The 27,049-nt window shown below is 39.5% G+C and overlaps 1 long non-coding RNA gene across 1 annotated transcript; it reads right to left on the bottom strand.

The window, feature by feature from the left end:
* Nucleotides 1–5,502: 5,502 nt before the first annotated feature.
* LOC125359959 lies at nucleotides 5,503–21,395 on the bottom strand. The gene is made up of 4 exons (XR_007212626.1): nucleotides 21,254–21,395; nucleotides 16,034–16,042; nucleotides 14,020–14,025; nucleotides 5,503–5,515 (listed from the first exon to the last, which is right to left on the bottom strand). It is a non-coding gene; the product is annotated as an uncharacterized LOC125359959 (long non-coding RNA).
* Between the last annotated feature and the right edge of the window lie 5,654 nt (nucleotides 21,396–27,049).

Raw genomic sequence — 27,049 nt, 5'->3', positions numbered from 1 at the left:
TGAGACGTGGACAAAAGGCGGGACTGGAGAGGGACCCAGAGCTTCGAACCTCCTCGGAATCTGAGAGTTGCCACTTGGAGACTACGCATCCCAGCATGCACGGCTTTCTCCGGTTATCCGAGAGCCTCATCTCCACCCCCCCCTCACTTAATTTCTGCGTTTTGTGGCGCATTGCCCTCTGGGACTTGTAGTCCTCTAAGGACCACCGACGGTCAAGGCGAGAGACTTGTCCTGAAGTACTGCTACCACGGCTTGTCCGGTGGAACCTGTCATTTATTTACTCTCTTCCGGCAGGTGTTTCCCTGAGGGCTGACAGTGTGATATACCTTGAGGCCAGATCAGTGCTGCCTGCCCTAGAGAACAGTGTCAGAATAGTCCTCTGCCCTGGGGGAAATTACAAATCCCCCAAACAGTGAAATGAATGTGAAGCCTTTGAGGGCTTTGTGCTCAGGGTTTACTTTCATCATCTTACACACGATTCTCCACGCTAGTAAGTAGGAACCACCATCCTGATTTTTGCACACAAGGAAAGCAAGATAAAGAGACGTTAAACACTCATCACACACTGTATTACATGCCAATCAGCATTTGAAGCACTTGAATTTAACTGCAGCTCAGGACCACTAAAAAGACCTAGGAGATGATTAAGATAGTTACCTAAAGGAAAATCGATAGAGATAGACAGATAGACAGGCAGGGATATATTTATGTAGCTAAACTTACCATTAAGTTTGGCAAAAAGGATCCAGGATGGGAACAGGCTCATAGATAGTTGGATGGATGGATAGATAGATAGATAGATAGATAGATAGATAGATAGATAGATAGATAGATAGATAGATAGATTGTGGGGAGGGAGGGAGGAAGGGGCAAGGGAAGGACAGCGATGCAATGAACTGGGCGGGGAGTTTGACCTAGTGGTAGAGTGCTTGCCTAGCATGCATGAAGCCCTGGGTTCTAGTCCTGAGTACCATGTACACAGAAAAAGCTGGAAGTAGTGCTGTGGCTCAAGTGGTAGAGTGCTAGCCTTGAGCAAAAGAAAGCTCTAGGACAGTGCTCAGGCCCTGAGTTCAAGCTTGAGGACAGGCAGAGAGAGACAGAGACAATGAACTATAGACTGATTCCTAGTAACCACTGGTAAAGTGGCCAGTAGACCTGTGGGTTTCCTCTTGGAAAAGCACATTGCTTTCTTCTCAGTAGGTAGTGGTGAGTTCAGTTAGGCTGTAACCTCTGTGACCACAATAAATTGCTTACTCAGCTGCTCAACAGCGTTCAGCTTTATCATCTTACAACCCCTATCTCCTCCTCTCTGGCTGTCCACTTAAACTACGTCAATAACTCCTCATGTTTCTAAATCTGTCTTAAAATACAAATGTTTCATAGAGACGAGGATGTACGCTCTCTCCACTCCTGTTCAATATAGCATTAGACTTCCTAGCTACAGCAATAAGGCAAGATGCAAACATAAAGGGGATCCAAATAGGGAAAGATGAAGTAAAATTCGCCCTCTTTGTAGATGACATGATCCTGTATTTAAAGAACCCTAGATTCTACTCCAAATTTACTCAAGCTGATCTGAAATTTTGGCAAAGTAACAGGATATAAAATTTACCCTCCAAAATCAATAGCTTTTCTGTATGCCAATAATGAGAAGAGTGAGGACAAAATCAGGAAAGCAACTCCTTTTGTAATTGCCTTTAAAAAATAAAATACCTAATGATTAACTAAAGAAGTGAAGGATCTCTATGATGAAAACTTTAAAAACCTGGAAAAGGAAATTAAAGAAAAACTAAAGAAGTGGAAAAACCTCCCATGTTTCTGGATTGGGAGGATCAACATTGTGAAATGGCAAGACTACCAGAAGCTACCTACAAATTCAATGGAAAACCCGTCAATATCCTAACATCATTCTTTAATAAAATAGAGGATACAATCCAAACATTCCTATGGGATAATAAAATATACAAAATAGCAAAAGGAATATTTAGCAGGAAGAACACTGCTGGAGGAATATCAATACCAAACTTCAAACTCTATTACAAAGCTATAGTAATAAAAACAGCTTGGTACTGGCATAAGACCAGGCCTGAGGACCAATGGAATAGAAATGAAGACCCAGAAATGAACCTGCAGACCTATGGCCACCTAATCTTTGACAAGGGAGCCAAAAAAAAATAAGATGGAAGAAAGACAGCCTCTTCAACAAATGGTGCTGGCAGAATTGATTAAATAACTTTAGAAAACTAAAGTTAGATCCTTATATATCACCCTGCACCAAAATAAATAGATCAAAGACCTCAAAGTAAAAGCAGATACACTGAAAACATTATAAGAAACACTAGGGCTCCTTGGCACAGGTAGAAACTTTCTTAGTAAAGGCCCTTCTACATGGCAAAGGACATAGCTAACAAAATAAATAGAAAGCCAACAGATTGGGAGCAGATCTTCACTACCCATACAACAGACAAAGGCCTCATATCTAAAACATACTTAGAACTCAAAAAATTAAATCCCCACAAAACAAAGCCTTAAAGAAACAACAACCCCATTAATAAGTGGTCTAAAGACTCAGAGACTTCTCTGAAGAGGAAATAAGAATGGAAAATAGACACATGAATAAATTCTCAACATCTCTGGCCATCAAAGATACAAATCAAAACAACACTGAGATTACACTTAACCCCAGTAAGAATGGCCATTATCAAGAAATCTAATAACAACAGTTACTGGCAGGGAGGTGGCCAAAAGAGAACACTGCAACACTGTTGGTGGGAGTGTAAACTTGTTCAACCACACTGGAAATCAATATGAAGGTTCCTTAAAAGACTAAACACAGAGCTACCCTATGACCCAGCAATCCCACTTCTGGGCATTGACCCAAATGATCACAAACACGGCCATACTAAAGCTACCAGCACAATTATGTTCATTGCAGCATTATTTACCATAGCTAAGGTATGGAACCAACCCAGATGACCTCAGTAGATGAAGGGATCAAGAAAATGTGGTATATATACACAATGGAATTTTATACCTCCATCAAAAAGAAATGGCATGGCCCCATTCATAACGAATGGAATGATTTGGAAAATATCGTATTAAGTGAAGTAAGCCAGACCCAAAGAAACATAGAGTTCATGGTTTCCCTCATTGGTAATAATTAGTATATGTCCAGGAGAGTCCTAGCAAAGGACCACAATAGTTCAATAGCTATGTACATGTGATCATATGACTTTCAGCAAAATGAACTCCAAGATATGGAAGCAGGAGGTTTTTCATTGTTCTTATTATTTTTAATGTACTCTGTGAATTTTTTTTCTTTAGCTTCTATTTCCTATGGTTTATTCCCTGTTGTCACTGTTTGATTTTGCTACCCTGGGTATGTTTATCTGAATTAGGAAAAGGAAGAGAAACAAAGGAGAAAGGGTAAAGTAGTGCAACAGTGAAATTCACAAGACAATGGACTAGAAATTAACTGTACAACTTTGGGGGTGAGAAGAAGGGAAATTTGAGAGAAAAATTAGGGAGGGGGTAATAAGTTTGACAAGAAATGTATTTACTACCTTATATATGTAACTGTAACCCCTCTACACATCACCCTGACAAAATTAAATTTAAAAATACAAATGTTTCATTATGTTTTCTTTTGTCCTTTCTCTCTTTGTACTCAAGTTATTCTTCAGTTGCACAAATTAACCATCTCTCTGTGGTTGATTTCTACATCAATATCTGCCTTGATTGTTAGAATCCTATTCCCACCTACTTAACAGAGATGGCCCTGTTTCTGGTCCAAGAGTAGCTGAAATGTAAAATGATTTAAATAACTGCATCAGAAACAGCTTCAGCTCAACCTCATTTTCATAGTCAGTGTCCAACAAGTTGCCTCATTACCTAGACTATACCTCTGCAATCTTTCAGACAATTGTCTTTCTATACCCACTTCTGCTCAGTTTGAGACTTCATGAACTCTTTCCTGAACCATTGTGATGGCATCCTAAGTGATTTCCTGCCATGCCACTCTATTCTGCATTGCCATAGAGTTGGCATTCAAGTACATCTAGAAACTCCGATACTTTCTCTTCTCTCCCTCTCTCCCATTCTCCCACATCCTTAAAGGCTCTGCAATAGTAAATAATCCCCATCCTGTGTCATTTCTATGTCTTTGTTTTTATTATTTTATTACCCTGTCATTTTGGTTGAACACCCATAACTCATTAAGGCTTGGCTCAGATTCCACAAAACCCCTTCTCACAGTGCCCAGTGAACACAAATTACCTTTACTCTTGTTGCCCAGTATCCATGTCTTTATGTTTACATTTTTCACAATCTGTCATGTCCACTAGATTGTGCCCATTTGAAGGGTAATCGCTAGGTTATTTAGATTTAGTCTAACACTCCTACAAATATGTCACACCCCAAGTAGATGCTCCAATATTGAGCACACTTGTTTTCTTATTCCTTTAGTTTTATGGTCTGTAAAAGGAACTGATATGATCCTTTTGTGTATTTATATTGATGCTGTAAAACTCGTGAGGTCACCTCATGTTTAACTGTATTGTTAAGAGCCTGTTTCCATCCTGATCCTCTTTGGCAAACTTAATGGTAAGTTTAGCTACATAAATATATCCCTGTGAATTGATCTTGGCTCTGGCATAGAGAACATACCACACTACAGGCCAGTGCAAATCACCCAGTATTTGAAAACTAAGGAAAACAAAAATAGGAACACGGTCAAGGCTTTTGGTTATACTTTCAAGTCAGTTATTTGAATTGGTTAATTGTCAATAATTGTCCTTCCTTCCTTCCTTCCTTCCTTCCTTCCTTCCTTCCTTCCTTCCTTTTTTTTGCCAGTCCTGGGCCTTGAACTCGGGGCCTGAGCACTGTCCCTGGCTTCTTTTTGATCAAGGCTAGCACTCTACCATGTGAGCCACAGCGCCACTTCTGGCCTTGTCTATTTATGTGGTGCTGAGGAATCAAACCCAGGGCTTCTTGTATGCGAGGCAAGCAGTCTACCACTAGGCCATATTCCCAGCCAATAACTCAATTTTTTTTACCTCTGGGCATTCCAATCTTTGTAAGAAACCCAATTTACTATTAAATATCATTAAGAAAAAAAACTATTAAAGAAAAAGTACTAGCTTCTAGTGTTTAACATTTTTTGCAGTTTTTTGTTTGTTTTCAAACTAAGATTGCATAATGCTAGCACTGTCTAATTAAGAGCCAGAACACATTCTTTGATGACTTGCTAAACAATAAGAAATAAACATCTTTTTCTGTCTCATTGAAGTGCAGTATCTAGCCAATGCCATTTGTCACTGAGTGTTGTAAAACCATAAGTGGAAAAGCTGGTGTGGCTTAAAAATTATCAAAATTTATCATAAGTGAAAGAAAAATATATTCCCGAAGTATTTTTCAAAGGACTTCTCCTGTTAACACCTTAAAAGAAAAAATAGAAATTCTTAGTGAATCAATAGTTTCTGGAAACCAGGAAATAAACCTAGATTATTTTCAAAACCTAAAAAACAGTGATAAAGGGAGATGGGAGTTACCTGAGAGAGCTTGGTGTTGGTATTGTACAGGGAGAAACTACTGTGGAAAGCACTTAAGGAGAATAGGGATAAATATGGGACCAACTTTACATGTGTAAACCTCATTAAAAATGAGAGTAAAAGTTGGGTGCCAATGGCTCATGCCTGTAGTTTTAGCTATTCAGGAGGCTGAGATCTGAGGATCAAAGTTGAAAGATAGCCTAGGGAGACAAATACAGTGAGATTCTTATTTCCAATTAACTAGCAAAAAGTTGAAACTGGAGACATGGGTCAAATGGTAGTTCTCCAGCCTTGAGCTTTTGGGAAAAGCCTATCAAGAGTTCAAGCACCAGTATTGGCACAAAAAAGGAAAAGGAAGAGGAGGGGAGGGAAGGCAGAGGAGGGTCATTTATAAACACCCTTTAGGAAGTTGAGTTTGTACAGTCTTGTAGCTTATGTAAATATGTGTGTTCATTTTCCTGCCTGGATGAGTCAGAAGTGAAGAAAGGAGGATAAAAGCTTCCAGTAGAACCATATGGATTCACAAATGTAAGCGAGAGGTTCCACCTTAATTTTATGGCTTAGAAAGAGTCCCAGGAGGTTGAGACCAGCTGTGCAAGATTGGTCACAGAACAAGCAGTTGCCATTAAATTACTTCTTTAATGCTACTGATCTAATTACTCCTAAAACTCCCTCATAGAATTTGGAGATGGTGACTTCATTCTCCAAATGGCTTTTCCCATTAGTGGATAGTGTATGGAATTCACAGAACACTTTTCTTGAGAACTTAGTCTCGCAAATATTAAAATCAAGGCAATCCTATCACATATTCATAACTAGGGACCTTAAGCCCTGAATAAGGAGCACTTAAAAAAAACAAACACAACTCAGTGAACATTGGGGTGGACTTCCTATGGCTGACTGACTTACCAAATTCTAAGAAAGAAAATAAGCAATTTATAATTTACTACCTGTAAAGATATCCTCTGGGTTTTTCCACTTCTCAGTCAGGATTTGAGATCTTCAGAATGCTGCCTCTCTCTTACTGACCCCAGCTCAATTGTCTCCACAACAGATTTTACTCGTGTCATGTTAAGCTCACTCCTGTGACTGAGTCTCATTTACTAACCATTTCCCACTTACTTTAGATATCAGAAGCAAAGCCCAATCTTCAAAGCTTTTCCTGTGGTCCTGTTCTTATATACCAACATAGTTCCCACTTTCCAGTTTATTGTGAACACAAAGTCTTAAGTCAGCACTATCTAACAGTATCTCTCATAGGCATTACAGGGGCTAAGACAATGGTTCTGAGCCAGCTCTGTGTGACCTGTTTTATTTAAGCTAATTATTAAATTTCCTTGTACCTTACTTGCCTCATTTGTAAAATGAGACCTACTTCACAGCATTTTATGAGGATTTACTCATTTAATTATTACTTATACCTTCCCTCTTGAGGTATTGTGGAAATAGTAGAGATGATGCACACAAAATAGTAAGAAAAAAGTTTAAAGAGCTCAATACAACCAAGTACCAGTGGCATTTACCTGTAATCCTAGCTACTCATAAGGCTAAGATCTGAGCATCAAAGTTCAGAGCCAGCTCAGGAAGGTTCACGAGACTCTTATCTCTAATTAACCATCAAAAAGCCAAAAATGGAGCTGTGGCTCAAGTGGAAGAGCACTAGCCTTGGAAATTACTAGTATTAGCCTTGGCAGCCTATTTCTAACATCCATTATGGTGCTTAACCACTAATTTCAACAATGAAAATTCATTTTTTACATATAATATATAGAACAGGATAATGTTTGGTACTAATCAAAATGGAAAGATGTCATACTCAAACCTAGGAGTGTATCTGAGCAGACCCCTAGCTCCTACCCTGGAATGTGAGTTTCTGATTTGGGCTACTGCACTTGTGTGTCAATATAATCCGTACATAATAGTATATTGTGTATGTCAAAGAATGTAAAGAGATATGCGCAGATATCATCATGACAATGCATTTATTCTATATCATGGACTTTTTCTCCTCTTCCATGTACAGAATCATTATTCTTGTCTTATAGGTATAGAAAATTAAGTTCAGAGAATTTACAGCACTAGACCATTTATACCACACTACATGTTCATAAATTCTGGATTACCTGGTACCCTAGCTAATTAGTATCTCCTTTTACTTTTCATAATGTCTCAATTTAGAGCTGAGTGTGATGACTCATACTAGGTACTCAGAAGGTTGAGAATGGGAGAACTGCCACCCTGGAGAGGAAGGAAGCCAAGAAAACCCTATTTCAACAGAAGATGGGCCTACTGGTGCATGTCTGTTATCCTAGCTATTGGCAGGAAGTGTAAACTAGAAGGATCACAGCCCAGAAGTGGGTTTGGGCAAAAAGCAGTGTCCTATCTTAAAATAACCAGTGCAAAAAAGAGGGCTAGAGGTGTGGACCAGTGGTAAAGCACCTGCTCAAAAATATGTAATAGTTGGTCATCAAGAAATTGAACCTAGGCTGATCACTGATAGTCCATGCCTGTAATCTTAGCTACTCAAAAGGCGAGATCTAAGGATTTCAATAAACTAAGTGTTTGCATTTATAGTGAATCACTAAGGCGAGGTTACATCAAAATATTATTTTATTAGATGCATGTGACAAGAGGAGAGGGCTTCTGGGGCTTGAACTCACGGCCTGGGCACTGTCCGTAAGCCTATTATTTATTCAGTACTAAAACTCTACAACTGGAGCCATAGATCCACTTAGGGATTTTTGATGGTTAATTGGAGATAAGAGTCTTATAGACTTTCCTGCCTGGGCAGCTTAGTATCATGATCCTCAGATCTCAGCCTTCTGAGTAGCTAGGATTGCAAGTGTGAACCACTAGTGCCCAGCTCCCATTGGATATTTTTAAAATCATACCTTTGTGACTTTAGATTTAGAACTTTGTTTCCCAGATTTCATCTCCTGGGTACAGTGTTTACTCAAAAAACATTGACTTTCTCAGGCTTGCTTATTTATTTGTTTGCTTGTTTTGCCAGTCCTGGGGCTTGAACTCAGGGCCTGGACATGGTCCCTGAGCTTTTTGCTCAAGGCTAGCACTCTACCACTTGAGCCACACTGCTACTTCTGTCATTTTCTGTTTATATGGTACTGAGGAATTGAACCCAAGGCTTCATGCATGTTAGGCAAGCACTCTATCACTAAGCCACATTCTCAGCCTGGCATATTTATTTTTTACTATTTTTTTCCTGTCCTGGGGTTTGAACTCAGGACCTGGCTACTATCCTTGAGCTTTTTTTTTAACATTTTGCCACTTGAGCCACAGTGCCACTTCCAGCTTTTTCTGTTTATGTGGTACTGAGGAATTGAACCAGGGCTTCATGCATGCTAGACAAGCACTCTACCCCTAAGCCACATTCCTAGCTCCTTTCTCATGCATATTTAAAATGCCTTATTGCTGCCAGACTTTAAAGACAGCTGTCTGTGAAAGTTTATGGGTGGGGAAATTCTAGTCCTTTGTCACCCAAGGTTCAAGATATACAAGTATGCTACCCTAAGACCCAACAGTGAACTGGCCTCCAGACTAAGAATGCTATTGTCTTAGTCATACACCTATGATTTTTTAACTCTGCTTATGTCAATCAGAGGCTATTGTTTCATGGTTGCCTCCCTAATGTTTACTAATTCTTCTTTTTAGCTTCTTTGCCAAGGGTAAGCTATAGCCATGGATGTTTTTCTGCCCACCATTGATGTTGATGTCAGGAATGAGCTCTTCACAGTGACAGCTGTAGCAGAATGGAATCATTGAGAGACCAACAAAGCCAGCTTAGACAACCAAGAATTTTCTGATGATACTAATATTTTATTTGTTTGTTTATTGCCTTGTGCCTTAAGAATTTGGTTTGATCTATTCTCTTTCTTTAAATTTCAGGAGAATTTGTTTTGGAAGTAAGGTCAAGGACTAGGTAGAGAACAAAAGAACATCACAAATTAAAATTTGTAATTATGGTCTAGAAAAGGAAATGGGTCTTTTGAGTAGGGAATGATATTAAGTCAATAATTATTTGTGTGGAATTTATACTGGTTTGACTCTAAACTACAAGTTCCTCCATAATAACCATACTTTCTAAGGACCAACAAAATTGCTTCCTACAGATTTATTATTCATGTCAAAGGATCAAAACTCACCATAGAGGGCTGGGGATATAGCCTAGTGGCAAGAGTGCCTGCCTCATATACACGAGGCCCTAGGTTCGATTCCCCAGCACCACATATACAGAAAACGGCCAGAAGCGGCGCTGTGGCTCAAGTGGCAGAGTGCTAGCCTTGAGCGGGAAGAAGCCAGGGACAGTGCTCAGGCCCTGAGTCCAAGGCCCAGGACTGGCCAAAAAAAAAAAAAACAAAACTCACCATAGAAATCTAAAATAGATATAAAGAAATTACTTCAGGTGATTCTCTTTTATGTAAATAGTTGTGAAAATGTAACTAGTTGTTATTATTTGCTAAATCAATATTCAATGTATAATAATTTAATAAATATTTATGGAACGAATAAGTAGACTCCTGAAAGACCAAGATGAGAGTAATTAACAAGCACATCTTTAAAAGCTTTTAGATTGCCAAGTGCTGGTGGCTCATACTTTGTAATCGTAGCTACTCAGAAGGCTGAGATCTGAGGATCGCCATTCAAATCTAGTCTAAGAATGGAAGTCCAGACTCTTATTTCCAATTAATCACAGAAAAAAAACAGAAGTGGCACTGTGGCTAAGTGGTAGAGCCTTAGCCTTGAGCAAAAGGAGCCCAAGGACAGGGTCCAGGCCCAGAGTTCAAGCCCCAGGACTGACAAAAAAAAATTCCTTGAGACCATTAATTAGTACCTTGAAGAAACCTTGCTAAAATTAATAACAAAATTAATTAAACCTACATCTCGAAAATAGCCACACAGAGAATCTGTGGTGCCAAAGACAAGATGGGATTCTTGGGAGTATGTTCAGCTGAAATTTGATAAGAGAATTTTCATCCTTACACATGTTTCCAGAAAGAAAATTACATTCTTTCCTAACCTAGGAAATGAGTATTTCCCATGTTCTTCTTAGGATACTAAGAAATGATGACTGGTGTCTAATGAACTCTAACACTAGTCTGGGTGCTTTGTTTTCATCTTACAGCAAGTCTGAGCGATAAGTAAAATTATGAGCTCCACATTTCCAGAAGAGAGGAATGAGATACCAAGAGATACTAAGCCTCGGGCTGGGAATATGGCCTAGTGGCAAGAGTGCTTGCCTCCTATACATGAGGCCCTGGGTTCAATTCCCCAGCACCACATATACAGAAAATGGCCAGAAGTGGCACTGTGGCTCAAGTGGCAGAGTGCTAGCCTTGAGCAAAAAGAAGCCAGGGACAGTGCTCAGGCCCTGAGTCCAAGCCCCAGGACTGGCCAAAAAAAAAAAAAAAAAAGAAAAGAGATACTAAGCCTCATAATAAGTATCAGCACCAGGTTTTAAATTCATGCAGTGTTCCTTTAGAGGCAGAATACAGTTAATACTTAGCCACATGAGTAACTTTCTAAGAGGAACATATATTCCTTACTACCGTACTGATTAAACAGAAATCTATAATTTATTTAAATGTTCAGTGTGATGATTTTATATTTGAAAATGACACAAATGTTATCACACTCATAACATTTTGTTAACTTACTGAACATTTATTGTACATTGCCTTCAAATGAAGTTTTGAAAATATGCAAAGCATGCATTAAATTCATTAACTCAGTAATGAATAATAATTCACTCTTTGCAGTTACAATGCATAAAGTCTCTAAGGAAAAAGAAAACTCTGTCTGATTGAAAGTAACATAAATCATAAATGAAGCAGTAAATAAATACCATCAAAGAAATATAAATGTAAAAAAGCTAAGAGTTCAAGGAAACAAATTGCGGGAACTCAGAATGACCCAGCTTTAGTATCCTTTTCAATAGCTACCATGTATACCATAATGAGATCTTTGATGGTATTATAAACAAGGAGCAAGATAGTAGGAAAGCTCTTAATAATTTAGCATTGCTCAATTATAAAGTAAGATTAATTGAATGTAAGTCAATAATATTAATCCCACTTGAAATATGTGAACAGTTCTTTCCTGACAAACCGTGCTCCTAAACTTCTTGAACATATTGTAAAACTGCAATCCTTAATGAAATCTATGTTTAGCATAATAGTGTCTTGAACTATAAGCAACAGTGTGCAAATCTGGAAAATAGACTACACATCATTCTCAGCACTTATTCTCTAATGTCTTTACCATATTTCATCAATCTTTTCATTCAGTCATTGCATTAGCCAATGAACAAACATTCATAACAATAATTTGGAGTGACTTTTTAAAATGTGAGCAAGTGACTGAATGATAGCATTATTCAACACAATAGAAGCTAAAGGACGTTGAAAAGAAGGGAAAGTGATAAGGTCAGCTGCACAGGTGAGTTTGAGGCACCTGTTTGATAGTGAAGTTAAGAACTACAATAAGCTGTTGGTTATGTGGGTCTGGAGATCAAGCTAACCTGAATATAAAAGTGTAAAGTTTTGCCAGAAAGGAAACCCACCAGGTTTCAAGCAGAAAGGAGTTTACTGGGGGGAAAACAAACTGCTAGCCCACACAAGATGGAGGCATGGGGAGACAGAGGGGAAGAAAGAAGGGCAAAAGAGAGAAAAGAGGAAGAGAGAAAAAGAAAGAGGGGACTGTGTTGAGCCAGATTATATAGGAAAAGGTGGGAGATATGGCCAGGTGGATTGGATGCGACCTCAAAAAAGGAGGAGGTAATTGCCTCCAGGTGACCAGTTACCTAGGTAACTCAGGTACTGGGCACAGACTTAAACAGGTGTGTGTGTGGGGGGGGGGCATCTGCATGGAGCCCTCCTGGGTGTGTGGACCTTACAAAAAGATTTCAGAGTCACCAGCCACCACAGATGGTTACAGCCATAGAAAGGTAGCCTTTAGCCTAAGGAATAAAGACTCTTAGGAGATTGTCTTTGTATTCCTAAAATTAGATTCAACATACCCTCCCCCAAAAGTTTTCTGAATCTTATCACATCCTCTAGAAAGTTCATGGATTTAAAATTGGTTTAAGTAAGAATAGATATGGAAAGAGAATGTTAAGGGAGGACCACTAGGTTCCTCCAGTGTTTAAGAAGTAGAAAACAAGGCTAGAAAGTTTAAAAGCAAATCATGACAAAATGCCACAGAAGTCCAAGGATGAAATGTTTCAAGGTGGGTGTGACAGATAGGGTTTAATAGTGCAGAAAGGTCGAATAAGAGCAGAAAAGTCCTTATCCTATTTGTGCATGTGTGCAGGGTGGGTTCTGTGTGCAGCAGATACTCAGTTGATGTTGATAGAGAAATTAGAGCCACTAAATAATTTGAGAAGAGTAAGTTAAGAAAATGAAATTAATCAAATGATACATGAATGGCAAGTTTAATTAGATATGCCTTCATTTTAATCAATTCAACATATATGAAATTAGACAGTGGCACTACTAGGTCATTTTGTAAATTTAATTTTACATAGTGAATGGAATCTATCTCCCCCTAAATTAGAGCCTTTATATGCAGGTAAAGTAGGCAGCCATTGCCATGGAGTAATAGAAAAGCTGTGTGTCTCTATGCTGCATCATCCTTCCATTGCAGTGCATGGAAAACCTGTTATTCTAGAAGCAAGTACATGCCATCTGGATTTAGGGCAGGTAGGCCACAAAGCCTGGTTAAAAGTTTACAGAGCCAGCCTCTGGTGGTTCACGCCTCTAATCCTACTAGGGAGGCTGAGATCTGAGGATAGCAGTTCAAAGCCAGCCCAGACAGGAAAGTCTGTGAAACTGTTATCTCCAACAAACTACTCAAAAGAGCTGGAAGTGGCTCTGTGGCTCAAGTGGTAGAGCACTAGCCTTGAACACAAGCTCAGTGATAGCATCTAGACCTAGGGTTCAAGCCCCAGAACCTGGGGGAAAAAAAAGTTTACAGAAATATCATTAATTCCCTACTTTGTTGAAGGCTACCTTGAGTGTAATATGACTTTTTATTTGTAATGCCTTTGGTTAGAAAAAAACGTTTTTATAGATTTTGGGAAAGTGGAGGAAAACAGAACAGGCCAGACTTGATCCTCAACAGGCAAGGACTGTTTATTGAACAGCAAGGGGCACAGACCTTCCCAAGGGATTGGAGTTGTGAGAAGGGCTGGATTTGGGGGTGGGTTTATATAAGGATTTAACAAGGAAGTAGAAAACAGAAAATGGGTTGTGGTCTCTTAGGGCCCAGGGCGATGTCCTTGACCAGGCCCACAGTGGAATGCTCCAGTTTAGGTTGTAATCACCTGCCTGCGGGCAGGCATGTAATCAAGCTTGTTTTCTTGCTTGACCCTGGGGAATGAGGTAGGAATCAATCCTTCAATAGATATTTTGTCATTTAATACTAATAATCTCAGAGCAGATTGGAGCCTTTTGACAGGCTCCTTAATGGGAGCCTTTAAATCTTTTCAAGATATAGTATACATACATGAACACACTTATATGATATTTAAACTTATAATATTTAAAAATAGTGATGATTATGATAATGCTGTGGAACAAACCTCAGTGATGGAAAGATATCTCAAATATAATGACTTACACAGGTAATATTCAGAAGCAGACAGGTAACAGGATGAGGAGAAATTCTACTCCATGGTTATCTAGAAACTTAGGTTGCTATTCTACCTCTGTATAGGCATCTCCTTGGTAGAAACTGGTAAACGAGTTTTATATAAAATTTCCAGGCTATCTGCTGTGAGAAAGAGACAGAGAGAGACAGACAGAGACAGAGAGCTAGATAGAGAACGAAGATGAAACAGTGCCAATTATAAAGGATTTAACTTGGAAATTCAGCACATCTCTTTACTCTCATCTTACTTGGAAGAAGTGTCTGAAATTGGTCAAGAAGCTACAGGCTGGTATGTTTATTCTCTAAGTGAGCAGCCATGTGACCAGCTCAAACTCAAGGGGTTCTCTGATTAGTAAAGAGAAAAGGATAATAAATATTGACAAACATTTAGTAGCCTATGCCAAATCCTTGCTTTGTGATCCTTATAGTCATCATCATATTTGTAGCAAAGATGCAAATGTGAATTTTTAATACATTTATAGATTTCTCAAGTGGGCTAGCTATGGAAAAATAAATCTTATTTTTCTTTTAATTTTTAGGTATAGTCTATTGAAACAGTACTATAAATAAATAACAGGATCTCCTTGGAGAAATGTTTAAAAGCTTCATTATTTTGTCTGAGCTTCAGGCAAACTCCACAATCAAAAAGGTAGCCCAGTTTATCTTTCTAGCTTTCCTTATCCTTTCTCCTCTGCATAAGATAAATAGAGATAATATATTACTGGAAATGCTGCAAGTCAGCTTCCCCTGTGAGAATTTAAATCCCTTGGTGATGAAAGAGGTAGCTAGTAAACAGTAAGAGCTATAATACCCCTAATTGCTCCTAGAATAAAATAAAATAATTAAGTGTAATAGGATTAGCATAAAAGTATTGGAGGGTATTATTACTGTTCTACTTTTGGGGCAGTGGAACTTGTTAGAAGTTGGTAAGGAAAACTGGTGAGTTGCAACATTATTCCATTCACTTCATATTGGGCTTTGGTGAGAAAGCAAGGACATGATAAGAGATGGCATCTAAAATATCAAAAATGAGCATCTGTGGGATAGAAATCTCTCTCCATCACACCAACAGTCAGCCTCCACTCAGGCTGCTAGGGCACCTGTGTTGTTATTTTAAGCCATTAAGTTTTGGGTGGTTTGTTATGCAGCAGTAAATAATTTAGGATAATCTGATGCAGATAAAATAATCTACATTTTCCTAGTTTTATAATCATCCTCCTACCACTATGTTATCTCTTTGACCTCTGTCCTAAACCTCTTGCCCAAAACACACTCTTATGGCCATTTGCTATCCTGGAGCGCACCATGGCAAACCTGACCTGGAATTGTGGAAATGAGTTTAAAGCATATCCTTAACGGAATCTAGGAACTTTATCTTTAGGTAGTTTTCTTCCACTAGAAGATGGCTTCTCTCTATTGTTTTTATGTAGAAAACACAATTTTGTAATATATAATAAAAAGAATGCGTATGTACATCAAAGAATATTTGAGTGAAAATTGAAAACTCAGTTGGCTTTTCAGGCTTAAAATAACCATACGTTTTCATGGCATGGTGTGTTGTGCTTTAATGAGAGTGGTCTCTTTCATATCTGTAATTCTTCAAGGCATACCAAGCAGGTGGAAGTAGGCTTAAGTACATTGTCTTTCATATTAAACCTCTCTGGGGATTCTTCAATAGTTTAACAGTTGAAAATATAACTTGGGAATTGCTAGTTCCCAAACCAGGAAGTCCTTTGCATCTTGCCATGCCTGGATGCCTGGCTTCTTGTGGTGGGAGGGGTGGGTTGGCAAACTGGCCTGGCAGAGGCCAGAATGTCAACAAAAGAATTCTGATGGAAAGGATTTGGAATCAAGATCAGAACTTCAAATAGCAGAGCTAATCATGTGTATACGTGTGTGTGTGTGTGTGTGTGTGTGTGTGTGTGTTGTATTGCTATGAATCAAACTGAAGGCCTTTACCACTTAGCTACATCCTCAGTCCAGGGAGCCAATTTAACTTGGCAAAGGTTTCTGGTAACTTCTTCGTTTTGTTTGTATCTTACTGTATTACGCACTATTGTGTTAATTGTTTTTTCTATGCCCCACACTCAGCAGAATGGATTTTCATAGGCACCTCTTTATGTTTACCCGATTTTTTCAATCAAAATTGTATAAATGAGTCTGACTCATATCAATGCACATCCTGTTCCTATACTTTCGCTGTGAAGGAGAGTAGAAAGTAAGGTGGTGAGTTTTGATTAGAACAGATAGTGACCAGCAAGGTGAGACATGTAGACAAGTATAACCATTACAACTATGGAGGGCTAGATTATGTTAGTACTTCATAATATGTTTAATAATTTTAATAATGTTTATTGTTGGGTCATAGAACATATTTGATTAGTTGTATTGAGGTGATAAAGCAAAACTGACCTTTTTATATTTATAATATGATTTTGTGAATATTGACAAATGGAATTAGTCATGGAGAAACCACTATGCTCAAAGATATAGAACAGTTCCTTCATCCTTCAAATTTTTCTTGCATGTATCAATTCATAGTTCTTTTCCTTATTCCCTACTGCTACCAAGTAATGATCAAGTGTTGCCTGACAGACACACATATGATCATAGCTACCCAGGAGGCTCAAGTCTGAGGAGTTTGGGTTCAAAGCCAGACTGGGAAGACAAATGTGAGAGATTCTTATCTCTAACTAGCAAAATGCTGAAAGTGGAAGTATGGCTCAAGTGGTAGAACATCAGACTTGAGTATAAAAGTTAACAGAGATAGTCCAGACCCTGAGCTCAAGCCCAATACTAGCACAAAAATAAAAATGATATTTGATTGTTTCTAATTTGGGGCAGTTACAGAGACAGCAATCATAGATGTTTGCAGGTAAGTTTTCATGCAAGCATAATTTTCCATTTCTGTTCTTTTTTTCTTATGGTAAGAGTATATCTCACCTTTTTTTTTGGCCAGTCCTGGGCCTTGGACTCAGGGCCTGAGCACTGTCCCTGGCTTCTTCCCGCTCAAGGCTAGCACTCTGCCACCTGAGCCACAGCGCCCCTTCTGGCCATTTTCCATATATGTGGTGCTGGGGAATCGAACCGAGAGCTTCATGTGTAGCCGGCAAGCACTCTTGCCACTAGGCCATATTCCCAGCCCCCTATCTCACCTTATAAGATATTGACAAGCTGGTCTTCAAAGTGGCCAACCCATGTGCATTTCCATCAGCCACTGCTGGTGTCCCTGTTGCATCTTCATCAGTACTCAGTCTTGTCATTTGTAGCTGTCACTAATATATGTAAATAATAGTGAAGCTACTCCCAGGTGAAAATCTAGCCACAGAAGATAAGATTATGGAACGCAACGTGGGAAAACCTCAGTGAAAAGATATGATTTTCCCTGGTTTCACAATTTTCCTTATAAAATCTTGTCTCCTTAGAAGTAATAAGGATATAGGAATGAAGAAGATACTAATAACATCTACCTGGCCTACCTGAAGAAAGTTTTGTATGGGAGAAAGTCCTTAGAAAAGAACTAGGAGACCTGTCCTGTTTCACACTTTCATTTATCAAAAGATCTTGGAGTTTTGAGGGACAGGCACCCTTATCCTTGGAGTAGACAAAATAAGTCACCTAGAGGTAAGTCACCTAGAGGTCTATAAGTTAATATACAGTCTTAAAAGTTAATATGATATTCTTCCATTGAGCTAATTGTGGCTTTGGGGATTCCTTTAATTCTCTAGATCCATCTTGTATATTAAACCTGCTCCTGTATGTTGTGATTTGGCTTAGTTCCTGGTTTCTGCCCTTTCCCCCTTGAAAAAGCTCATAGTACCCAACTCACTGATTCTCCTGGCATTAGACATGCTAGCATCAGCATTCTGCCCATTGTTACTGGCTTCAGCTGCAGCCACATCTTCCAGGTCCCATCCAACCTTTGCAAAAGTGTGTGAGACATGACATAATTAATAACTTGGATAGAAACACTGATGGTGTATAAATCAAATTTATGGGTGGCATAAACCCGGGAGAATAACTAACTGACCAAATCAGGAGAAAAATTTCCACAGGCTGGAACGAAGAATGGATAGTAAAAGTATAAATTGTGGCTGAATGAGATTCTGAGGTTCTTCTTAGAGTATGCACATAGAATGAGAAGTCAGGCATTTCTCCTGCTACACGTGAAAGGGACAGAAGGTTTAAGCAGGTTATATTTTATATGAGTCATACACTAAGTGGGATTGCCAAAAATCCCCACAAACCCCAAGCCTCAATGTGACATGAAGCTCCACTGACAGCCATAGAAAAGGAGTCAGTCACAGTGGAGGTGACCCCAGGCCACTCCACTTGTCAGACCAGTGACAACACTTAGAGTATCAGATGCAATCTGGAGGAACTCACCCTTCAGCAGACAAAGACACACACACACACACACACACACACACACACGGAGTTAACCTCCACTACATCCTTATTTATATACTTAACCTTCTTGAATCTCTTTTTCTATATATCTAATTTTGATGGGGAAAATATTTAATAAATAAATCCCCAAAAGACAAAAAGGAGCTCTCAGAGGAACATTATAAAATGTCAAAGGGACAAATCTAGAGGAGGGTTTTTGTTTTTTTTTTGTACTCTGGAAGTCCTGCTAGATAGTGTTTACCATATATTTTTGTTGTTGTTATTCTTAACTGCATTCTAGAAAGAAGCATTTTCTTGAAGGATGGATTCCTGTGGCCTCCTACAATCTGGGATCTATCTCCTTGTGGAACAGGTATGTTGATGAGCTCCATCTTTAGAAATAAGTAGTGGGCTGATGTCCAGCAAGTTTCCTCTCTTCATCACAAAGAGACAAAAATAGTAGAACTGGAGACATACCTATAAAACCTTTCCATTTTTGCCATTTCAGAATTATTACTTTTTTTTGTCAGTTGTGGGACTTCAACTCAGTGCCTGGGCACTGTCCCTGAGCTTCTTTGCTCAAGGCTATAGCGCTCTACTACTTTGAGCCACAGCACCACTTCCTGTTTTTTTTTTTTTTTTCTCAAATTTTTATTATCAAACTGACGTACAGAGAGGTTACAGTATCATACGTTGGGCATTGGATACATTTCTTGTACTGTTTGTTGCCTTCCTGTTTTTGAATGGTTAATTGGAGATGAGAGTCTCACTGTGACTTCTCTGCTGGGGCTAGTTTGGAACCTAAATCCTCAGATCTCAGCCTCCCGAGTAGCTAGGATTATAGGAGTGAGCCACTGGAGCCCTGCTAATTTTTACTACTTTAATCTCATTTATCTTCCCATAGTACTTGAAAGTAAAAGTTTTAACATCATGGTTCAAAGCTAGCCGGGGTAGGAAAGTCCATGAGACTCTTTATTTCCAAATAATCACCAAAAATCCAGAAATGGACCTGTAGCTCAAGTGGTAAAGCACAAGCCTTGAGCACACCCAGCCCTGATCAAGCCCAGGGGCCAGCTCAAAAACAAACAAACAAAATCCAAAGCAAATAAAAATTGCTTCTTGTATTTCTTTAAAAACAACAAAGAAGGTAGAAGTGGAAAGAGCAAGCTCATGAGCAAAGGTGAGACTACAGGATAGAGGCTAGGTGAGGGAAAGAGGTATTTTGAGGGACATGCATCAAAGAAAAAGAAATAATGTTCCACAAGAATTGTACTCACTATCTTATTTATGTAACTATAACCCCCCTCTGTACATCACCTTGACAATAAAATTAAATTTTGAAAAAAAATTTTTTTAAGAAAAAGAGGAAAACAGAAGGAAATCATTTACTTAAAAAAAATACTGGGGTCTGGGAAAGTGGCTTAGTGGTAGAATGCTTGCCTAGCATGCATGAAACCCTGGGTTCGATTCCTCAGTACCATATTAAGCAGGAAAAGCCGCAAGTGGTCCTGTGGCTCAAGTGGTAGAACACTAACTTTGAGCTGAAGAGTTCAGGGACAGTGCCCAGACCCAGAATTCAAGCCCCACTGACCCCCCCCCCCCAAAAAAAAATTGAACATAGAGATCCAAAGCCATTCCGTGTAAGAAAAATGGAAGTATTTGGGCTAATTAGCTAGGGAGCTTAATTGTTTGGGAATGTTCCAAAGCTGTCACAAGCTTTAAAATGGCATATACAGTCTTGATGGGCAGAACTAGTTCCCTACAATGAACATTTTGGTTAGAGATGATATTGGAAGAAGAGCAGGGAATGATAGAACGGACAATACCTTGGTTTTCTAACTATTAGAGTTGCCAGGAAACAGAATATGCTCCTTAGGGAGATAAGGACTTCCCCATCCCTGACAAATAACCACGTAACAGGAAAGTTTTAGAAAGGAAACAGAAGCTGAATGCCCCTGGCTCATACCTGTCATCCTAGATACTCTAGAGACTGAGATCTGGAGAAACATGCTTCAAATCCAGCCTAGGCAGAAAAGTCTGTGAGACTATCTCCAATTAACTAACCATCAAAATGGCTGGACTAGAGGCAAGGTTCACATGATAGAGCATCAGCTGTTAGCAAGAAATCCAAGGGAGAATGCAAAGCCATGCGTTCAAGACCCAGTACCAGTGAAAGAAAGAAACAAAGAGCAAAAGTACAAGTGCAGTAGATACATTTGCACCAGATGAATTATAGAGTATTTTCCAGCTTCAAGAACATATGATTCTATGAATATATTGAGTGTCTAGACATTTAAGGAACACTCCTCCAAAAGTTTACCATCTGGTTATGAGTCAAAATGCATAGGAAATCATTAAAAAATTCTTGATGACACATAGTTAAATGCCAAAATTTACATTGCTAGCAACAACAACCAAGGACATTCATAGAAAGGAAACTTGAAGTGATGCTGAGAGCAAATGTGGTCCTATGAGAAGAAAGAACCATCTTGGTGAGATGGCATACTCAACATGTGGAATTTTGTAAGCCTCAAGACCTTTTATTTGGTGTTTATTCAAAAATTTAAAAATAGAAACCTATCACTAAGAACTATATCCTAATGGAAAACCAGAAGAGCAACATATGAATTCAAGGCTTTAAAGAAAGTTACATCCTGGGTCTGGGAATCAGGCTTAGTGGTAGAGTGCTTGCCTAGCATGCATGAAGTCCTGGATTTCATTCCTCAGCACCACATAAACAGAAAAAGCCAGAAGTGGCACTGTGGCTCAAGTAGTAGAGTGCAGCCTTGAGCAAAAAGAAGCTGGGGGACAGAGCTTAGGCCCTGAGTCCAAGCTCCAGGACTGGCACACACACACACACACACACACACACACACACACACACACACACACACACACACACACAGAATCTAACATCCTGACCAGGGTATGGTGATTCTCACCTGTAGTCCTTGCTAATCAGGAGGCTGAGATCAGAGATTAGATGCTTAAAGCCAACTGGGGCAGAAAAATCTGTGAGACTTTATCTCCAATTAACTATCAAAAATCCAGGTTAGCCTAGAACCAGTGCCTTATGCCTGTAATAGCTACTCAAGAGGCTGAGACCTGAGAGTCATGGTTCAAAGCCAACCCAAGCAAGAAAGTCCCTCAGACTCTTATCTCCAACAAACTACCCAGAAAAGGCCAGAAGTGGTGCTGTGGGTCAAATGGCAGAGTACTAACTAGCCTTGAGCACAAAAATTCAACGACAGTGCCTAGGCCCTTATCTTAAGCCCCAGGTCCAATACAAGTAAAAAAAATTAAAAAGTCACCTTTAAAAAGCTAAGTATATCACTTCCGGCAAATGTGCACATTTTTTTCCCTCCAAACATGTATCCACGAATAGGTGTTCTTCTACAGCAAATAATCATAGTCTTTAAAGAAGATTGTAGCCCTTGGGAAATTAGCAACCTGTATCCACTTTTGAGGGTAGGTCTAAATTAAAGCAAAAGAAAATAATAAAACGCAACTACTTAAAAATTCAATTTCCTGCAACTACACAATCAAGAATCTTACAACATTTAACACAACTGATTTTTAATTATCTGTTACACTTCTTTTTCTGTTAAAACATCGTGGTTGCACATGAGTATGTGCATGTTTGTGTGTATACGCATGTAAGCTTTTACATGGCTTGAACTCCGGGTCTCCCACTCCCACTCAGCATGCTTGCTTTTAGTTGGGACTTTACCATTTGAACCATACCTCTAGCCTGGCATTTATTGGCCAATCCTGGGGCTTGAACTTGGCTATGTCTCTGAGCTTCTCTGTGCTCAAGGCTAGTTAGTACTCTGCCATTTGACCCACAGCACCACTTCTGGCCTTTTCTGCGTAGTTTGTTGGAGATAAGAAGAGTCTGAGGGACTTTCTTGCTTGGGTTGGCTTTGAACCATGACTCTCAGGTCTCAGCCTCTTGAGTAGCTAGGATTACAGGCATAAGGCACTGGTTCTAGGCTAACCTGGATTTTTGATAGTTAATTAGAGATAAAGTCTCACAGATTTTTTCTGTCACTTGCACCACAGCTCCATTTCTGGCCTTTTGGTGTTTATTTGGAGATAAGAATCTCATGGAATTTCCTGCCTGGATTAATTTGGACCATGATTCTCAGCTCTCAGCCACCTGAATAGCTAGGATTGCAGGTATGAGCTACCTGCACCCAAATAACAGGTGATGCTTTGTCAGTACTCTTGAAATAATTAACATGTTGGCCATGACCACTGATCTTACTATTAATCTAAGCAACATATGGACAATGTAAATGTCATTGCTAAGTTAAAGGGGAAAGAGTTTATTTAAATTTTTTAAGCATGACTTTATTTTTTCAGTTTATTTGCTTTATCATTTTTTATAAAGGTGATGTACAGAGGGATTGTAATTACATCCGGCCGGTAATGGGTACATTTCCTTTCATACAGTGTCTTGTTTCCTCATTCTCCCCCAGACTCTCCCTCCCATCTTAAACCACCAGTTGTGTAGTTCATTTTCATCAGTGTCCAGTGAGCTCTACTGCTACACTTTTTTACACCCCTTTTTCATTGAGCTCTGGCATGTCTTTCTTTTCCTTTTCCTTTCTTTTCTTTTCCTTTCTTTCTTCCTTCCTTCCTTCCTTCCTTCCTTCCTTCCTTCCTTCCTTCCTTCCTTCCTTCTTTCTTTCTTTCTTTCTTTCTTTCTTTCTTTCTTTCTTTCTTTCTTTCTTTCTTTCTTTCTTTCTTTTTGAAATTGAGTCTTGCGATGAGGCCCTGGTTGGTCTCAAACCCCTGTATGTGAGTAATCCTCTTGATTCAGTCTCCTGAGTAGCTAGGACTGCCAGTACATGCCACCAGGCCATTCTCACAAATTCTCTTTTAATTTTTTCTTCTTACAAGGTTTATACATTTTAAAAGATATTTTAAGTAGGTTATTCAGGGAAGGGGGGGAGTGAAAGTGGGAGAAAACAAGGGAGGGGTAACACTGTTTGACAAATGTACTTACTACATTACTTATATAACAGTAACCCCTTTGTACATCACCTTTAAAATAAAATAAATTTAAAAAATCATTAGACAGAACGTCCCCATGCAGCTCAGGTAGCAATACAGAATGGGAGGAGGTTAAGTGGGTGGCAGGGGAGTTGATGTCTTATCTCGATGTCTTATCAGGACCAGCCAGCTGCTGTGGGGTTCAGTCACCTCACTGTCATTTAGGAACTTTTTTTTTTTTTTTTTTGCCAGTCCTGGGGCTTGAACTCAGGGCCTGAGCACCGTCCCTGGCTTCTTTTTTGCTCAAGGCTAGCACCCTGCCACTTGAGCCACAGTGCCACTTCTGGCCGTTTCTATATATGGGGTGCTGAGGAATTGAACCTAGGGCTTCATGTATAGGAGGCAAGAACTCTTGCCACTAGGCCATATTCCCAGCCCCAAGGAACTCTTTAATATATAACATACTCTCCTGCCCCAATTGTCCTGCCTCTGCTCTTCTTGGAATCACTAATACAATGAGGGTCCTCCTACATGTCATATTCTGTGTAGAGAGCAGACAGGAAAACACAACTAGGTCTGCAGAAGGTCTGGGCTGGCATCCAAGAACACCCATGATTCCTGGAAAGATGGTGTAGGGCTGGGTAAAGGAATCATGGCAAAAAAAAAAATCTTTTTTCTCCTGAATTTCTGTAGATAGCTGGTTTGGATTCTAGTCCATGACAGAGAGGAAATAAGAGACAAAAATAAAGAGCAGGCTGAATAGGTTCAAGGATCGAACCTGCAATTTCTTGAATCAGTAGTTACCCTTCCTGTTGTACTGCCAAGACTTTTCCTCCTCTGCTTGCAGACGCACTGTTTGCTTCTAGGTCCTGCCACCAATCTCCCTAAGGAGTAAGGGATAGCTCTTCTCCCTGCTCTCTGCCCAACTACAAGCGGAGAGCTGGCTGGAGAGCAGATGCTACTTGTGAAATGTTTTATGTTTTGCAGAATTGGGTTCAATGCAAGGATGACTTCTTAACTATAACCTTGTCTACATAGTTTATAGCCTAGGGCCCTTAGAAAAATTCAGTGAATACTACTGCTCTGAAAACCAAAAGGCTGTTTGCAAGCAGCTAGCTTGATTTGGGGATAACAGAGCTCTGCAGCTCCTTGTCAGAAGTACAGGTATGCTCAAGTTTCATCATTAAGAGAGAACTACCTCATTGGGTTAGAGATGAGGAAAGTCACCAGCCCTTAGGCTGTGCTGGAGGGTCATTGGCCATCATTTCATGTGCCTCTTACATCAGGGCTGGGTGACACTTGTCCACTTATTTAACACATACCAAATATTTGCTCTATGCCAGAAACTTGATTGCTAGTGACACAGATTGAAGACAGCATCTCTGCTCTACAGGCACACGGTGGAGACCTGGATTCAGTAGAGGAAGAAGAGACGTAGGCAGGCGAATCAGGATGAAGGGTCAGGTTATTGAGTGGGTTGGTTTGGAAGTACAGCCTGACCTGTCTTGACTCTTTCAGGACAAATAGGAACTGGGCAGATAGAGAAGGAAGAGCCACATGGTTTTGGTAAAGCTAAGACTATGGCAAAGAACCACAGGCAATGCCAAATGTGTTTGAGGAGAGAATGAATTTCATTGCCCCCCATCTCTCCTAAACCATACCCCCTAAAATATGTAACTTAAGGAAAAATTCAGTTAACAACATCAAATCAGCTCCCTCACCTTCAATTCCAATCTGATTGTTAGCCCTAAAAGGGCGGTGGGGCGGGGGGTGGGGTAGTGGTACTCAGAGAATGATTCTTGCATAGTGGAAGCTTGGTATGGAAGGAGGAGAGGAAATGGCAAAACTATGCTACACAGACTATTCCCCATCCCTATTGGACTTTTCTCCAATGGATCTCCTGCCTTCAACTGCTGCTATAGAGTTCAAGCTGAGATTATAGACAAGATTTATGTCAATAATGGAAGCAAATGTTCAGTTTAGCTTTTCCTGAGCCAAGCCTGCCTTGGGAATTTGAATTTGATGAAGTTAGTGATCACATATACTTCAATCATTTGTTTCTCCACTATTCACTGCATTGCCCATATATAATGGATGCACAGTCATTAACTTTTTGGATGGATTAACTCATGGATCAATGAGCAACTGTGAGTATTATTGGTGGAGTCACATAATTTCATTTGTAACTACAGAAAGAAGGAATGTTTTGTTCAATGTTACTGACAAAATATATTTAAGTTTGACCAGCCCATCCAATTACATCAAGTAATTGGCCATCACTGAATTATGGATGTGATCTTATTCCTAGAAGAAATAGCATGTGCTTTTATCAGAACATAATTTCACCTGAAGTTACGTGGCTTCCCTGCAGATTGCTTCCTGACATCAGGAAAGTAAAAATTCCACAACACAGCAAGAGTGACTCACCTGTTCATTTCTGAAAGCTGTTCCTCCAACTGAAATTTGACATTTGTTTAAAAGATGAAACCCATCCCATTCCAAATAAATGACATCCAGACAGTTTTTCAAGGATGAGTGTTTTATTGGAATATTGGAATATAGGCACTTGGCAGAGTAAATAGAGTGTTCTCAGTTTATTTGCTTTCTATAGTGACCACAGAGATAAAAACCACAGTGTAAATTGTTTCTTGAAGTTGAGGATGTCAAAAGCACCCCCTTCAAAAACCATATGTTTATGGTAAAGTAGAAAGGCACAGGCTTTCTAACTTTCTATCTAGTGAAACTTTGTTACTATTTAAGTCAGTGTTATTCCTCTTTTCCCCAATTAAAGTTACTGTGTAGCACATTTTTCTTTTCTTTTTTCCTCCCTTTTATGGGATAAATCCAAGCCTTCAGCATGTTAGGCAAGCACTACCACTGTACCACACCACCCAGTTCATTTAATACTTTTTATGATGAATTAAAAAATCACTGAATATCTCTTTGATCGTGGATTACTAGAAAATCTTTTGAACTGCCAAACCAGATTCAAGAATCATTATAATAAAATATAGTTCAGGCCAGGTACTGAAGGCTCATGCTTCTAATCTTAGCTACTCAGGAGGCTGAGATCTGAGGATTGTGGTTCGAAGCCAGCCTGACAGGAAAGCCCATGAACTCAGTTTCAATAAACTACTCAGAAAAGGCCAGAGTTGTGTTGTGGCTCAAGTGGTACAGTGCTACCCTTGAGCACCAAGAGGCTCAGAGACAGCGCCAGGCCCAGAATTCAAGCTCTGGCACAGAGAGAGGGAGAGAGAGAGAGAGAGAGAGAGAGAGAGAGAGAGAGAGAGAGAGAGAGAGAGAGAGAGACAGAGAGACAGAGAGAGACAGAGACAGAGACAGAGACAGAGACAGAGAGAGTGTGTGTGTGTGTGTGTGTATGTGTGTCAGATTGAAGTTCTATACCTCACCCCACTCAGTCTCTACCGCACCCCACTCAGTCTCTTTCT

This window comes from Perognathus longimembris, chromosome 11 (assembly GCF_023159225.1).
Source record: "Perognathus longimembris pacificus isolate PPM17 chromosome 11, ASM2315922v1, whole genome shotgun sequence".
Classification (NCBI taxonomy): Eukaryota; Metazoa; Chordata; class Mammalia; order Rodentia; family Heteromyidae; genus Perognathus; species Perognathus longimembris.
This window is presented reverse-complemented; position numbering and strand designations above follow the sequence as displayed.